Below are 15639 nucleotides of genomic sequence, written 5' to 3'. Positions count from 1 at the left end.
TATCTCATGTTGCTCTTGCGTCCTTCATCTTTTTTTGATTCTCTTTCTAAAAATGTTAATTTATCTGATGTTGCTCTTTCTTTCATCGTATAAACTGAGAATTAGTTTCTGCTTTTATATCTGAAGCAGATTGAATTAGAAAAACATGGCAGATAATTGCAATAACAGACGTGGGAATTAGGGTAAAGGCTGGATTCCCTTTATTTGTCCGGTGTCCTTGGTGGCCTTGTTTGAAATGACATTACAGTTTTCTGTTGAGAAAAAGTTGCAGCGGTGGACTTTGAACCGACACCTCCGAAAGACTGGGTCCTTAAATCCAGTTCTCTGGACAGCTCGGCCACAGTTCCCACTGTTAAAATGGACTGCTTGGTCGTCGCACAGACCATCACAACTTTCCTTTTTTCCAATCAAGGATTTGACGTGAACAACCACCGGTAGGAGGTGCAACTGCCACTGCGGGGGCACAGGATTTGGTGGCTAATTGGTTAAGGCGATGGACTACACTATTGAGTCGGATCCCCATCCGTGACACACAACATTGCTTATTTTCTCCCTTGCATGGCCCTGCATGAAAGTAAAAACTCTGAAATAAAGCAGAACATGTGATAGCTTGCGCAAACAAACTCAATAAAGATGGCAGTGGTGGGATTTGAACCCACGCCTCCTTAGAGACTGGAGCCTTAATCCAGCGCCTTAGACCGCTCAGCCACACTACCCAGCTGTGGCAAAATATTCACACTTTCTCGTCAGTTACCTAGAGCGTCTGCACTCCCTTGTATTTCAGTCTTCTTTTTCATTTTCTTCTTTAAAATCTTTATGTATCTCATGTTGCTCTTGCGTCCTTCATCTTTTTTTTATTCTCTTTCTAAAAATGTTAATTTATCTGATGTTGCTCTTTCTTTCATGGTATAAACTTAGAATTAGTTTCTGCTTTTATGTCTGAAGCAGATTGACTTAGAAAAACACGGCAGATAATTGCAATAACAGACGTGGGAATGAGGGTAAAGGCTGGATTCCCTTTATTTGTCCGGTGTCCTTGGTGGCCTTGTTTGAAATTACATTACAGTTTTCTGTTGAGAAAAAGTTGCAGCGGTGGACTTTGAACCGACACCTCCGAAAGACTGGGTCCTTAAATCCAGTTCTCTGGACAGCTCGGCCACAGTACCAACTGTTAAAATGGACTGCTGGGTCGTCCCACAGACCATCACAACTTTCCTTTTTTCCAATCAAGGATTTGACGTGAACAACCACCGGTAGGAGGTGCAACTGCCACCGCGGGGGCACAGGACTTGGTGGATGGTTGGTTAAGGCGATGGACTACACTATCGAGTTGGAACCCAATCCGTGACACACAACATTGCTTCTTTTCTCCCTTGCATGGCCCTGCATGAAAGTAAAACCGCTGAAATAAAGCAGAAAATGTGATAGCTTGCGCAAACAAACTCAATAAAGATGGCAGTGGTGGGATTTGAACCCACGCCTCCTTAGAGACTGGAGCCTTAATCCAGCGCCTTAGACCACTCAGCCACACTACCCAGCTGTGGCAAAATATTCACACTTTCTCGCCAGTTACCTAGAGCGTCTGCACTCCCTTGTAATTCAGTCTTCTTTTTCATTTTCTTCTTTAAAATCTTTATGTATCTCATGTTGCTCTTGCGTCCTTCATCTTTTTTTGATTCTCTTTCTAAAAATGTTAATTTATCTGATGTTGCTCTTTCTTTCATGGTATAAACTTAGAATTAGTTTCTGCTTTTATGTCTGAAGCAGATTGAATTAGAAAAACACGGCAGATAATTGCAATAACAGACGTGGGAATGAGGGTAAAGGCTGGATTCCCTTTATTTGTCCGGTGTCCTTGGTGGCCTTGTTTGAAATTACATTACAGTTTTCTGTTGAGAAAAAGTTGCAGCGGTGGACTTTGAACCGACACCTCCGAAAGACTGGGTCCTTAAATCCAGTTCTCTGGACAGCTCGGCCACAGTACCAACTGTTAAAATGGACTGCTGGGTCGTCCCACAGACCATCACAACTTTCCTTTTTTCCAATCAAGGATTTGACGTGAACAACCACCGGTAGGAGGTGCAACTGCCACCGCGGGGGCACAGGACTTGGTGGATGGTTGGTTAAGGCGATGGACTACACTATCGAGTTGGAACCCAATCCGTGACACACAACATTGCTTCTTTTCTCCCTTGCATGGCCCTGCATGAAAGTAAAACCGCTGAAATAAAGCAGAAAATGTGATAGCTTGCGCAAACAAACTCAATAAAGATGGCAGTGGTGGGATTTGAACCCATGCCTCCTTAGAGACTGGAGCCTTAATCCAGCGCCTTAGACCGCTCGGCCACACTACCCAGCTGTGGCAAAATATTCACACTTTCTCGTCAGTTACCTAGAAAGTCTGCACTCCCTTGTATTTCAGTCTTCTTTTTCATTTTCTTCTTTAAAATCTTTATGTATCTCATGTTGCTCTTGCGTCCTTCATCTTTTTTTGATTCTCTTTCTAAAAATGTTAATTTATCTGATGTTGCTCTTTCTTTCATCGTATAAACTGAGAATTAGTTTCTGCTTTTATATCTGAAGCAGATTGAATTAGAAAAACATGGCAGATAATTGCAATAACAGACGTGGGAATTAGGGTAAAGGCTGGATTCCCTTTATTTGTCCGGTGTCCTTGGTGGCCTTGTTTGAAATGACATTACAGTTTTCTGTTGAGAAAAAGTTGCAGCGGTGGACTTTGAACCGACACCTCCGAAAGACTGGGTCCTTAAATCCAGTTCTCTGGACAGCTCGGCCACAGTTCCCACTGTTAAAATGGACTGCTTGGTCGTCGCACAGACCATCACAACTTTCCTTTTTTCCAATCAAGGATTTGACGTGAACAACCACCGGTAGGAGGTGCAACTGCCACTGCGGGGGCACAGGATTTGGTGGCTAATTTGGTTAAGGCGATGGACTACACTATTGAGTCGGATCCCCATCCGTGACACACAACATTGCTTATTTTCTCCCTTGCATGGCCCTGCATGAAAGTAAAAACTCTGAAATAAAGCAGAACATGTGATAGCTTGCGCAAACAAACTCAATAAAGATGGCAGTGGTGGGATTTGAACCCACGCCTCCTTAGAGACTGGAGCCTTAATCCAGCGCCTTAGACCGCTCGGCCACACTACCCAGCTGTGGCAAAATATTCACACTTTCTCGTCAGTTACCTAGAGCGTCTGCACTCCCTTGTATTTCAGTCTTCTTTTTCATTTTCTTCTTTAAAATCTTTATGTATCTCATGTTGCTCTTGCGTCCTTCATCTTTTTTTGATTCTCTTTCTAAAAATGTTAATTTATCTGATGTTGCTCTTTCTTTCATCGTATAAACTTAGAATTAGTTTCTGCTTTTATGTCTGAAGCAGATTGAATTAGAAAAACACGGCAGATAATTGCAATAACAGACGTGGGAATGAGGGTAAAGGCTGGATTCCCTTTATTTGTCCGGTGTCCTTGGTGGCCTTGTTTGAAATTACATTACAGTTTTCTGTTGAGAAAAAGTTGCAGCGGTGGACTTTGAACCGACACCTCCGAAAGACTGGGTCCTTAAATCCAGTTCTCTGGACAGCTCGGCCACAGTTCCCACTGTTAAAATGGACTGCTTGGTCGTCGCACAGACCATCACAACTTTCCTTTTTTCCAATCAAGGATTTGACGTGAACAACCACCGGTAGGAGGTGCAACTGCCACTGCGGGGGCACAGGATTTGGTGGCTAATTGGTTAAGGCGATGGACTACACTATTGAGTCGGATCCCCATCCGTGACACACAACATTGCTTATTTTCTCCCTTGCATGGCCCTGCATGAAAGTAAAAACTCTGAAATAAAGCAGAGCATGTGATAGCTTGCGCAAACAAACTCAATAAAGATGGCAGTGGTGGGATTTGAACCCACGCCTCCTTAGAGACTAGAGCCTTAATCCAGCGCCTTAGACCGCTCGGCCACACTACCCAGCTGTGGCAAAATATTCACACTTTCTCGTCAGTTACCTAGAGCGTCTGCACTCCCTTGTATTTCAGTCTTCTTTTTCATTTTCTTCTTTAAAATCTTTATGTATCTCATGTTGCTCTTGCGTCCTTCATCTTTTTTTGATTCTCTTTCTAAAAATGTTAATTTATCTGATGTTGCTCTTTCTTTCATGGTATAAACTTAGAATTAGTTTCTGCTTTTATGTCTGAAGCAGATTGACTTAGAAAAACACGGCAGATAATTGCAATAACAGACGTGGGAATGAGGGTAAAGGCTGGATTCCCTTTATTTGTCCGGTGTCCTTGGTGGCCTTGTTTGAAATTACATTACAGTTTTCTGTTGAGAAAAAGTTGCAGCGGTGGACTTTGAACCGACACCTCCGAAAGACTGGGTCCTTAAATCCAGTTCTCTGGACAGCTCGGCCACAGTACCAACTGTTAAAATGGACTGCTGGGTCGTCCCACAGACCATCACAACTTTCCTTTTTTCCAATCAAGGATTTGACGTGAACAACCACCGGTAGGAGGTGCAACTGCCACCGCGGGGGCACAGGACTTGGTGGATGGTTGGTTAAGGCGATGGACTACACTATCGAGTTGGAACCCAATCCGTGACACACAACATTGCTTCTTTTCTCCCTTGCATGGCCCTGCATGAAAGTAAAACCGCTGAAATAAAGCAGAAAATGTGATAGCTTGCGCAAACAAACTCAATAAAGATGGCAGTGGTGGGATTTGAACCCACGCCTCCTTAGAGACTGGAGCCTTAATCCAGCGCCTTAGACCACTCAGCCACACTACCCAGCTGTGGCAAAATATTCACACTTTCTCGCCAGTTACCTAGAGCGTCTGCACTCCCTTGTAATTCAGTCTTCTTTTTCATTTTCTTCTTTAAAATCTTTATGTATCTCATGTTGCTCTTGCGTCCTTCATCTTTTTTTGATTCTCTTTCTAAAAATGTTAATTTATCTGATGTTGCTCTTTCTTTCATGGTATAAACTTAGAATTAGTTTCTGCTTTTATGTCTGAAGCAGATTGAATTAGAAAAACACGGCAGATAATTGCAATAACAGACGTGGGAATGAGGGTAAAGGCTGGATTCCCTTTATTTGTCCGGTGTCCTTGGTGGCCTTGTTTGAAATTACATTACAGTTTTCTGTTGAGAAAAAGTTGCAGCGGTGGACTTTGAACCGACACCTCCGAAAGACTGGGTCCTTAAATCCAGTTCTCTGGACAGCTCGGCCACAGTACCAACTGTTAAAATGGACTGCTGGGTCGTCCCACAGACCATCACAACTTTCCTTTTTTCCAATCAAGGATTTGACGTGAACAACCACCGGTAGGAGGTGCAACTGCCACCGCGGGGGCACAGGACTTGGTGGATGGTTGGTTAAGGCGATGGACTACACTATCGAGTTGGAACCCAATCCGTGACACACAACATTGCTTCTTTTCTCCCTTGCATGGCCCTGCATGAAAGTAAAACCGCTGAAATAAAGCAGAAAATGTGATAGCTTGCGCAAACAAACTCAATAAAGATGGCAGTGGTGGGATTTGAACCCATGCCTCCTTAGAGACTGGAGCCTTAATCCAGCGCCTTAGACCGCTCGGCCACACTACCCAGCTGTGGCAAAATATTCACACTTTCTCGTCAGTTACCTAGAAAGTCTGCACTCCCTTGTATTTCAGTCTTCTTTTTCATTTTCTTCTTTAAAATCTTTATGTATCTCATGTTGCTCTTGCGTCCTTCATCTTTTTTTGATTCTCTTTCTAAAAATGTTAATTTATCTGATGTTGCTCTTTCTTTCATCGTATAAACTGAGAATTAGTTTCTGCTTTTATATCTGAAGCAGATTGAATTAGAAAAACATGGCAGATAATTGCAATAACAGACGTGGGAATTAGGGTAAAGGCTGGATTCCCTTTATTTGTCCGGTGTCCTTGGTGGCCTTGTTTGAAATGACATTACAGTTTTCTGTTGAGAAAAAGTTGCAGCGGTGGACTTTGAACCGACACCTCCGAAAGACTGGGTCCTTAAATCCAGTTCTCTGGACAGCTCGGCCACAGTTCCCACTGTTAAAATGGACTGCTTGGTCGTCGCACAGACCATCACAACTTTCCTTTTTTCCAATCAAGGATTTGACGTGAACAACCACCGGTAGGAGGTGCAACTGCCACTGCGGGGGCACAGGATTTGGTGGCTAATTTGGTTAAGGCGATGGACTACACTATTGAGTCGGATCCCCATCCGTGACACACAACATTGCTTATTTTCTCCCTTGCATGGCCCTGCATGAAAGTAAAAACTCTGAAATAAAGCAGAACATGTGATAGCTTGCGCAAACAAACTCAATAAAGATGGCAGTGGTGGGATTTGAACCCACGCCTCCTTAGAGACTGGAGCCTTAATCCAGCGCCTTAGACCGCTCGGCCACACTACCCAGCTGTGGCAAAATATTCACACTTTCTCGTCAGTTACCTAGAGCGTCTGCACTCCCTTGTATTTCAGTCTTCTTTTTCATTTTCTTCTTTAAAATCTTTATGTATCTCATGTTGCTCTTGCGTCCTTCATCTTTTTTTGATTCTCTTTCTAAAAATGTTAATTTATCTGATGTTGCTCTTTCTTTCATCGTATAAACTTAGAATTAGTTTCTGCTTTTATGTCTGAAGCAGATTGAATTAGAAAAACACGGCAGATAATTGCAATAACAGACGTGGGAATGAGGGTAAAGGCTGGATTCCCTTTATTTGTCCGGTGTCCTTGGTGGCCTTGTTTGAAATTACATTACAGTTTTCTGTTGAGAAAAAGTTGCAGCGGTGGACTTTGAACCGACACCTCCGAAAGACTGGGTCCTTAAATCCAGTTCTCTGGACAGCTCGGCCACAGTTCCCACTGTTAAAATGGACTGCTTGGTCGTCGCACAGACCATCACAACTTTCCTTTTTTCCAATCAAGGATTTGACGTGAACAACCACCGGTAGGAGGTGCAACTGCCACTGCGGGGGCACAGGATTTGGTGGCTAATTGGTTAAGGCGATGGACTACACTATTGAGTCGGATCCCCATCCGTGACACACAACATTGCTTATTTTCTCCCTTGCATGGCCCTGCATGAAAGTAAAAACTCTGAAATAAAGCAGAGCATGTGATAGCTTGCGCAAACAAACTCAATAAAGATGGCAGTGGTGGGATTTGAACCCACGCCTCCTTAGAGACTGGAGCCTTAATCCAGCGCCTTAGACCGCTCGGCCACACTACCCAGCTGTGGCAAAATATTCACACTTTCTCGTCAGTTACCTAGAGCGTCTGCACTCCCTTGTATTTCAGTCTTCTTTTTCATTTTCTTCTTTAAAATCTTTATGTATCTCATGTTGCTCTTGCGTCCTTCATCTTTTTTTGATTCTCTTTCTAAAAATGTTAATTTATCTGATGTTGCTCTTTCTTTCATGGTATAAACTTAGAATTAGTTTCTGCTTTTATGTCTGAAGCAGATTGAATTAGAAAAACACGGCAGATAATTGCAATAACAGACGTGGGAATGAGGGTAAAGGCTGGATTCCCTTTATTTGTCCGGTGTCCTTGGTGGCCTTGTTTGAAATTACATTACAGTTTTCTGTTGAGAAAAAGTTGCAGCGGTGGACTTTGAACCGACACCTCCGAAAGACTGGGTCCTTAAATCCAGTTCTCTGGACAGCTCGGCCACAGTACCAACTGTTAAAATGGACTGCTGGGTCGTCCCACAGACCATCACAACTTTCCTTTTTTCCAATCAAGGATTTGACGTGAACAACCACCGGTAGGAGGTGCAACTGCCACCGCGGGGGCACAGGACTTGGTGGATGGTTGGTTAAGGCGATGGACTACACTATCGAGTTGGAACCCAATCCGTGACACACAACATTGCTTCTTTTCTCCCTTGCATGGCCCTGCATGAAAGTAAAACCGCTGAAATAAAGCAGAAAATGTGATAGCTTGCGCAAACAAACTCAATAAAGATGGCAGTGGTGGGATTTGAACCCATGCCTCCTTAGAGACTGGAGCCTTAATCCAGCGCCTTAGACCGCTCGGCCACACTACCCAGCTGTGGCAAAATATTCACACTTTCTCGTCAGTTACCTAGAAAGTCTGCACTCCCTTGTATTTCAGTCTTCTTTTTCATTTTCTTCTTTAAAATCTTTATGTATCTCATGTTGCTCTTGCGTCCTTCATCTTTTTTTGATTCTCTTTCTAAAAATGTTAATTTATCTGATGTTGCTCTTTCTTTCATCGTATAAACTGAGAATTAGTTTCTGCTTTTATATCTGAAGCAGATTGAATTAGAAAAACATGGCAGATAATTGCAATAACAGACGTGGGAATTAGGGTAAAGGCTGGATTCCCTTTATTTGTCCGGTGTCCTTGGTGGCCTTGTTTGAAATGACATTACAGTTTTCTGTTGAGAAAAAGTTGCAGCGGTGGACTTTGAACCGACACCTCCGAAAGACTGGGTCCTTAAATCCAGTTCTCTGGACAGCTCGGCCACAGTTCCCACTGTTAAAATGGACTGCTTGGTCGTCGCACAGACCATCACAACTTTCCTTTTTTCCAATCAAGGATTTGACGTGAACAACCACCGGTAGGAGGTGCAACTGCCACTGCGGGGGCACAGGATTTGGTGGCTAATTGGTTAAGGCGATGGACTACACTATTGAGTCGGATCCCCATCCGTGACACACAACATTGCTTATTTTCTCCCTTGCATGGCCCTGCATGAAAGTAAAAACTCTGAAATAAAGCAGAACATGTGATAGCTTGCGCAAACAAACTCAATAAAGATGGCAGTGGTGGGATTTGAACCCACGCCTCCTTAGAGACTGGAGCCTTAATCCAGCGCCTTAGACCGCTCGGCCACACTACCCAGCTGTGGCAAAATATTCACACTTTCTCGTCAGTTACCTAGAGCGTCTGAACTCCCTTGTATTTCAGTCTTCTTTTTCATTTTCTTCTTTAAAATCTTTATGTATCTCATGTTGCTCTTGCGTCCTTCATCTTTTTTTGATTCTCTTTCTAAAAATGTTAATTTATCTGATGTTGCTCTTTCTTTCATCGTATAAACTTAGAATTAGTTTCTGCTTTTATGTCTGAAGCAGATTGAATTAGAAAAACACGGCAGATAATTGCAATAACAGACGTGGGAATGAGGGTAAAGGCTGGATTCCCTTTATTTGTCCGGTGTCCTTGGTGGCCTTGTTTGAAATTACATTACAGTTTTCTGTTGAGAAAAAGTTGCAGCGGTGGACTTTGAACCGACACCTCCGAAAGACTGGGTCCTTAAATCCAGTTCTCTGGACAGCTCGGCCACAGTTCCCACTGTTAAAATGGACTGCTTGGTCGTCGCACAGACCATCACAACTTTCCTTTTTTCCAATCAAGGATTTGACGTGAACAACCACCGGTAGGAGGTGCAACTGCCACTGCGGGGGCACAGGATTTGGTGGCTAATTGGTTAAGGCGATGGACTACACTATTGAGTCGGATCCCCATCCGTGACACACAACATTGCTTATTTTCTCCCTTGCATGGCCCTGCATGAAAGTAAAAACTCTGAAATAAAGCAGAGCATGTGATAGCTTGCGCAAACAAACTCAATAACGATGGCAGTGGTGGGATTTGAACCCACGCCTCCTTAGAGACTGGAGCCTTAATCCAGCGCCTTAGACCGCTCGGCCACACTACCCAGCTGTGGCAAAATATTCACACTTTCTCGTCAGTTACCTAGAGCGTCTGCACTCCCTTGTATTTCAGTCTTCTTTTTCATTTTCTTCTTTAAAATCTTTATGTATCTCATGTTGCTCTTGCGTCCTTCATCTTTTTTTGATTCTCTTTCTAAAAATGTTAATTTATCTGATGTTGCTCTTTCTTTCATGGTATAAACTTAGAATTAGTTTCTGCTTTTATGTCTGAAGCAGATTGAATTAGAAAAACACGGCAGATAATTGCAATAACAGACGTGGGAATGAGGGTAAAGGCTGGATTCCCTTTATTTGTCCGGTGTCCTTGGTGGCCTTGTTTGAAATTACATTACAGTTTTCTGTTGAGAAAAAGTTGCAGCGGTGGACTTTGAACCGACACCTCCAAAAGACTGGGTCCTTAAATCCAGTTCTCTGGACAGCTCGGCCACAGTACCAACTGTTAAAATGGACTGCTGGGTCGTCCCACAGACCATCACAACTTTCCTTTTTTCCAATCAAGGATTTGACGTGAACAACCACCGGTAGGAGGTGCAACTGCCACCGTGAGAGCACAGGAGTTGGTGGCTGGTTGGTTAAGGCGATGGACTACACTATTGAGTTGGAACCCCATCCGTGACACACAACATTGCTTCTTTTCTCCCTTGCACGGCCCTGCATGAAAGTAAAAACGCTGAAATAAAGCAGAACATGTGATAGCTTGCGCATACAAACTCAATAAAGATGGCAGTGGTGGGATTTGAACCCACGCCTCCTTAGAGACTGGAGCCTAAATCCAGCGCCTTAGACCGCTCGGCCACACTACCCAGCTCTGGCAAGAGTTCCACACTTTCTCGTCAGTTACCTAGAGCGTCTGCACTCCCTTGTATTTTAGTCTTCTTTTTCATTTTCTTCTTTAAAATCTTTATGTATCTCATGTTGCTCTTGCGTCCTTCATCTTTTTTTGATTCTCTTTCTAAAAATCTTAATTTATCTGATGTTGCTCTTTCTTTCATCGTATAAACTTAGAATTAGTTTCTGCTTTTATGTCTGAAGCAGATTGAATTAGAAAAACACGGCAGATAATAGCAATAACAGACGTGGGAATTAGGGTAAAGGCTGGATTCCCTTTATTTTCCGGTGTCCTTGGTGGCCTTGTTTGAAATTACATTACAGTTTTCTGTTGAGAAAAAGTTGCAGTGGTGGACTTTGAACCGACACCTCCGAAAGACTGGGTCCTTAAATCCAGTTCTCTGGACAGCTCGCCCACAGTACCAACTGTTAAAATGGACTGCTGGGTCGTCCCACAGACCATCACAACTTTCCTTTTTTCCAATCAAGGATTTGACGTGAACAACCACCGGTAGGAGGTGCAACTGCCACCGTGAGAGCACAGGACTTGGTGGCTGGTTGGTTAAGGCGATGGACTACACTATTGAGTTGGAACCCCATCCGTAACACACAACATTGCTTCTTTTCTCCCTTGCACGGCCCTGCATGAAAGTAAAAACGCTGAAATAAAGCTTGCGCATACAAACTCAATAAAGATGGCAGTGGTGGGATTTGAACCCACGCCTCCTTAGAGACTGGAGCCTAAATCCAGCGCCTTAGACCGCTCGGCCACACTACCCAGCTCTGGCAAGAGTTCCACACTTTCTCATCAGTTACCTAGAGCGTCTGCACTCCCTTGTATTTTAGTCTTCTTTTTCATTTTCTTCTTTAAAATCTTTATGTATCTCATGTTGCTCTTGCGTCCTTCATCTTTTTTGGATTCTCTTTCTAAAAATCTTAATTTATCTGATGTTGCTCTTTCTTTCATCGTATAAACTTAGAATTAGTTTCTGCTTTTATGTCTGAAGCAGATTGAATTAGAAAAACATGGCAGATAATTGCAATAACAGACGTGGGAATTAGGGTAAATGCTGGATTCCCTTTATTTGTCCGGTGTCCTTGGTGGCCTTGTTTGAAATGACATTACAGTTTTCTGTTGAGAAAAAGTTAAAGCGGTGGACTTTGAACCGACACCTCCGAAAGACTGGGTCCTTAAATCCAGTTCTCTGGACAGCTCGGCCACAGTACCAACTGTTAAAATGGACTGCTTGGTCGTCGCACAGACCATCACAACTTTCCTTTTTTCCAATCAAGGATTTGACGTGAACAACCACCGGTAGGAGGTGCAACTGCCACTGCGGGGGCACAGGACTTTGTGGCTGGTTGGTTAAGGCGATGGACTACACTATTGAGTCGGATCCCCATCCGTGACACACAACATTGCTTATTTTCTCCCTTGCATGGCCCTGCATGAAAGTAAAAACTCTGAAATAAAGCAGAACATGTGATAGCTTGCGCAAACAAACTCAATAAAGATGGCAGTGGTGGGATTTGAACCCACGCCTCCTTAGAGACTGGAGCCTTAATCCAGCGCCTTAGACCGCTCGGCCACACTACCCAGCTGTGGCAAAATATTCACACTTTCTCGTCAGTTACCTAGAGCGTCTGCACTCCCTTGTATTTCAGTCTTCTTTTTCATTTTCTTCTTTAAAATCTTTATGTATCTCATGTTGTTCTTGCGTCCTTCATCTTTTTTTGATTCTCTTTCTAAAAATGTTAATTTATCTGATGTTGCTCTTTCTTTCATCGTATAAACTGAGAATTAGTTTCTGCTTTTATATCTGAAGCAGATTGAATTAGAAAAACATGGCAGATAATTGCAATAACAGACGTGGGAATTAGGGTAAATGCTGGATTCCCTTTATTTGTCCGGTGTCCTTGGTGGCCTTGTTTGAAATGACATTACAGTTTTCTGTTGAGAAAAAGTTAAAGCGGTGGACTTTGAACCGACACCTCCGAAAGACTGGGTCCTTAAATCCAGTTCTCTGGACAGCTCGGCCACAGTACCAACTGTTAAAATGGACTGCTTGGTCGTCGCACAGACCATCACAACTTTCCTTTTTTCCAATCAAGGATTTGACGTGAACAACCACCGGTAGGAGGTGCAACTGGCACTGCGGGGGCACAGGACTTGGTGGCTGGTTGGTTAAGGCGATGGACTACACTATTGAGTCGGATCCCCATCCGTGACACACAACATTGCTTATTTTCTCCCTTGCATGGCCCTGCATGAAAGTAAAAACTCTGAAATGTGAACATGAGAACATGTGATAGCTTGCGCAAACAAACTCAATAAAGATGGCAGTGGTGGGATTTGAACCCACGCCTCCTTAGAGACTGGAGCCTTAATCTAGCGCCTTAGACCACTCGGCCACACTACCCAGCTCTGGCAAGTTTCCACACTTTCTTGTCAGTTACCTAGAGCGTCTGCACTCCCTTGTATTTTAGTCTTCTTTTTCATTTTCTTCTTTAAAATCTTTATGTATCTCATGTTGCTCTTGCGTCCTTCATCTTTTTTTGATTATCTTTCTAAAAATCTTAATTTATCTGATGTTGCTATTTCTTCCATCGTATACACTTAGAATTAGTTTCTGCTTTCATGTCTGAAGCAGATTGAATTAGAAAAACACGGCAGATAATTGCAATTACAGACGTGGGAATTAGGGTAAAGGCTGGATTCCCTTTATTTGTCCGGTGTCCTTGGTGGCCTTGCTTGAAATTACATTACAGTTTTCTGTTGAGAAAAAGTTGCAACGGTGGACTTTGAACCGACACCTCCGAAAGACTGGGTCCTTAAATCCAGTTCTCTGGACAGCTCGGCCACAGTTCCCACTGTTAAAATTACCTGCTTGGTCGTTGCACAGACCATCACAACTTTCCTTTCTTCCAATCAAGGATTTGACGTGAAACCCCACCTGTAGGAGGTGCAACTGCCACCGCGGGGGCACAGGACTTGGTGGCTGGTTGGTTAAGGCGATGGACTACACTATTGAGTTGGAACCCCATCCGTGACACACAACATTGCTTCTTTTTTCCCTTGCATGGCCCTGCATGAAAGTAAAAACGCTGAAATAAAGCAGAACATGTGATAGCTTGCGCAAACAAACTCAATAAAGATGGCAGTGGTGGGATTTGAACCCACGCCTCCTTAGAGACTGGAGCCTTAATCCAGCGCCTTAGACCGCTCGGCCACACTACCCAGCTCTGGCAAGCTTCCACATTTTCTCGTCAGTTACCTAGAGCGTCTGCACTCCCTTGTATTTTAGTCTGCTTTTTCATTTTCTTCTTTAAAATCTTTATGTATCTCATGTTGCTCTTGCGTCCTTCATCTTTTTTTGATTGTCTTTGTAAAAATCTTAATTTATCTGATGTTGCTCTTTCTTCCATCGTATAAACTTAGAATTAGTTTCTGCTTTTATTTCTGAAGCAGATTGAATTAGAAATACACAGCAGATAATTGCAATAACAGACGTGGGAATTAGGGTAAAGGCTGGATTCCCTTTATTTGTCCAGTGTCCTTGGTGGCCTTGTTTGAAATTACATTACAGTTTTCTGTTGAGAAAATGTTGCAGCGGTGGACTTTGAACCGACACCGCCTTAGACCACTCGGCCACACTACCCAGCTCTGGCAAAATATTCACACTTTCTCGTCAGTTACCTAGAGCGTCTGCACTCCCTTGTATTTTAGTCTTCTTTTTCATTTTCTTCTTTAAAATCTTTATGTATCTCATGTTGCTCTTGCGTCCTTCATCTTTTTTTGATTCTCTTTTTAAAAATCTTAATTTATCTGATGTTGCTCTTTCTTTCATCGTATAAACTTAGAATTAGTTTCTGCTTTTATGTCTGAAGCAGATTGAATTAGAAAAACACGGCAGATAATTGCAATAACAGACGTGGGAATTAGGGTAAAGGCTGGATTCCCTTTATTTGTCCGGTGTCCTTGGTGGCCTTGTTTGAAATGACATTACAGTTTTCTGTTGAGAAAAAGTTGCAGCGGTGGACTTTGAACCGACACCTCCGAAAGACTGGGTCCTTAAATCCAGTTCTCTGGACAGCTCGGCCACAGTTCCCACTGTTAAAATGGACTGCTTGGTCGTCGCACAGACCATCACAACTTTCCTTTTTTCCAATCAAGGATTTGACGTGAACAACCACCGGTAGGAGGTGCAACCTCCACCGTGGGGTCACAGGACTTGGTGGCTGGTTGGTTAAGGCGATGGACTACACTATTGAGTCGGATCCCCATCCGTGACACACAACATTGCTTCTTTTCTCCCTTGCACGGCCCTGCATGAAAGTAAAAACGCTGAAATAAAGCAGAACATGTGATAGCTTGCGCAAACAAACTCAATAAAGATGGCGGGATTTGAACCCACGCCTCCTTAGAGACTGGTGCCTAAATCCAGCGCCTTAGACCACTCGGCCACACTACCCAGCTCCGGAAAAACATTCACACTTTCTCTTCAGTTACCTAGAGCGTCTGCACTTCCTTGTATTTTAGTCTTCTTTTTCATTTTCTTCTTTAAAATCTTTATGTATCTCATGTTGCTCTTGCGTCCTTCATCTTTTTTTGATTATCTTTCTAAAAATCTTAATTTATCTGATGTTGCTCTTTCTTCCATCGTATACACTTAGAATTAGTTTCTGCTTTCATGTCTGAAGCAGATTGAATTAGAAAAACACGGCAGATAATTGCAATTACAGACGTGGGAATTAGGGTAAAGGCTGGATTCCCTTTATTTGTCCGGTGTCCTTGGTGGCCTTGCTTGAAATTACATTACAGTTTTCTGTTGAGAAAAAGTTGCAACGGTGGACTTTGAACCGACACCTCCGAAAGACTGGGTCCTTAAATCCAGTTCTCTGGACAGCTCGGCCACAGTTCCCACTGTTAAAATTACCTGCTTGGTCGTTGCACAGACCATCACAACTTTCCTTTCTTCCAATCAAGGATTTGACGTGAAACCCCACCTGTAGGAGGTGCAACTGCCACCGCGGGGGCACAGGACTTGGTGGCTGGTTGGTTAAGGCG

The 15639-nt window shown here is 43.3% G+C and overlaps 17 non-coding genes across 17 annotated transcripts; all 17 read right to left on the bottom strand.

The window, feature by feature from the left end:
- Positions 1–634: 634 nt before the first annotated feature.
- Positions 635–716, bottom strand: trnal-aag. The gene has a single exon. It is a non-coding gene; the product is annotated as a tRNA-Leu (tRNA).
- A 737-nt stretch (positions 717–1453) lies between these two features.
- On the bottom strand, positions 1454–1535 carry trnal-aag. Its single transcript has one exon. It is a non-coding gene; the product is annotated as a tRNA-Leu (tRNA).
- Positions 1536–2272: 737 nt separating this feature from the next.
- Positions 2273–2354, bottom strand: trnal-aag. The gene has a single exon. It is a non-coding gene; the product is annotated as a tRNA-Leu (tRNA).
- A 738-nt stretch (positions 2355–3092) lies between these two features.
- Positions 3093–3174, bottom strand: trnal-aag. Its single transcript has one exon. It is a non-coding gene; the product is annotated as a tRNA-Leu (tRNA).
- Positions 3175–3911: 737 nt separating this feature from the next.
- Positions 3912–3993, bottom strand: trnal-aag. Its single transcript has one exon. It is a non-coding gene; the product is annotated as a tRNA-Leu (tRNA).
- A 737-nt stretch (positions 3994–4730) lies between these two features.
- On the bottom strand, positions 4731–4812 carry trnal-aag. The gene has a single exon. It is a non-coding gene; the product is annotated as a tRNA-Leu (tRNA).
- Positions 4813–5549: 737 nt separating this feature from the next.
- On the bottom strand, positions 5550–5631 carry trnal-aag. The gene has a single exon. It is a non-coding gene; the product is annotated as a tRNA-Leu (tRNA).
- Positions 5632–6369: 738 nt separating this feature from the next.
- trnal-aag lies at positions 6370–6451 on the bottom strand. Its single transcript has one exon. It is a non-coding gene; the product is annotated as a tRNA-Leu (tRNA).
- Positions 6452–7188: 737 nt separating this feature from the next.
- trnal-aag lies at positions 7189–7270 on the bottom strand. Its single transcript has one exon. It is a non-coding gene; the product is annotated as a tRNA-Leu (tRNA).
- Positions 7271–8007: 737 nt separating this feature from the next.
- On the bottom strand, positions 8008–8089 carry trnal-aag. The gene has a single exon. It is a non-coding gene; the product is annotated as a tRNA-Leu (tRNA).
- A 737-nt stretch (positions 8090–8826) lies between these two features.
- On the bottom strand, positions 8827–8908 carry trnal-aag. Its single transcript has one exon. It is a non-coding gene; the product is annotated as a tRNA-Leu (tRNA).
- Positions 8909–9645: 737 nt separating this feature from the next.
- Positions 9646–9727, bottom strand: trnal-aag. Its single transcript has one exon. It is a non-coding gene; the product is annotated as a tRNA-Leu (tRNA).
- A 737-nt stretch (positions 9728–10464) lies between these two features.
- Positions 10465–10546, bottom strand: trnal-uag. Its single transcript has one exon. It is a non-coding gene; the product is annotated as a tRNA-Leu (tRNA).
- Positions 10547–11267: 721 nt separating this feature from the next.
- Positions 11268–11349, bottom strand: trnal-uag. The gene has a single exon. It is a non-coding gene; the product is annotated as a tRNA-Leu (tRNA).
- A 737-nt stretch (positions 11350–12086) lies between these two features.
- On the bottom strand, positions 12087–12168 carry trnal-aag. The gene has a single exon. It is a non-coding gene; the product is annotated as a tRNA-Leu (tRNA).
- A 741-nt stretch (positions 12169–12909) lies between these two features.
- On the bottom strand, positions 12910–12991 carry trnal-aag. The gene has a single exon. It is a non-coding gene; the product is annotated as a tRNA-Leu (tRNA).
- A 736-nt stretch (positions 12992–13727) lies between these two features.
- Positions 13728–13809, bottom strand: trnal-aag. The gene has a single exon. It is a non-coding gene; the product is annotated as a tRNA-Leu (tRNA).
- Positions 13810–15639: the final 1830 nt, after the last annotated feature.

This window comes from Oncorhynchus mykiss, unplaced genomic scaffold (assembly GCF_013265735.2).
Source record: "Oncorhynchus mykiss isolate Arlee unplaced genomic scaffold, USDA_OmykA_1.1 un_scaffold_401, whole genome shotgun sequence".
Lineage (NCBI taxonomy): Eukaryota > Metazoa > Chordata > Actinopteri > Salmoniformes > Salmonidae > Oncorhynchus > Oncorhynchus mykiss.
This window is presented reverse-complemented; position numbering and strand designations above follow the sequence as displayed.